This window comes from Juglans regia, unplaced genomic scaffold (genome assembly GCF_001411555.2).
Source record: "Juglans regia cultivar Chandler unplaced genomic scaffold, Walnut 2.0 Scaffold_7046, whole genome shotgun sequence".
Lineage (NCBI taxonomy): Eukaryota > Viridiplantae > Streptophyta > Magnoliopsida > Fagales > Juglandaceae > Juglans > Juglans regia.
In genome coordinates, this window is record NW_023361920.1 from 1 (window position 1) to 285 (window position 285).

The 285-nt window shown below is 47.7% G+C and overlaps 1 non-coding gene across 1 annotated transcript; it reads left to right on the forward strand.

Moving 5' to 3' along the window:
• The first annotated feature begins 73 nt into the window (after positions 1–73).
• On the forward strand, positions 74–192 carry LOC118346141. The gene has a single exon (XR_004799491.1). It is a non-coding gene; the product is annotated as a 5S ribosomal RNA (ribosomal RNA).
• Positions 193–285: the final 93 nt, after the last annotated feature.

Genomic DNA, 285 nt, shown 5'->3' on the forward strand with positions numbered 1-285 from the left:
GGTTCGCATTTGGATCGGAAAGACGCTAGTACGTCACACTTGGATTATATGAATTTTAAATAATTAGTTTGATGGGCGCGATCATACCAGCACTAATGCACCGGATCCCATCAGAACTCTGCAGTTAAGCGTGCTTGGGCGAGAGTAGTACTAGGATGGGTGACCTCCAGGGAAGTCCTCCTGTTGCACCCCTCGTTTTTGTTTTTTCCGCCTTGCGAGATAAATTGACAAGAAGGACCACTCGTGAGTGGATTTTTGGGAAAATCTCGCCCTGCCCATCGCGTA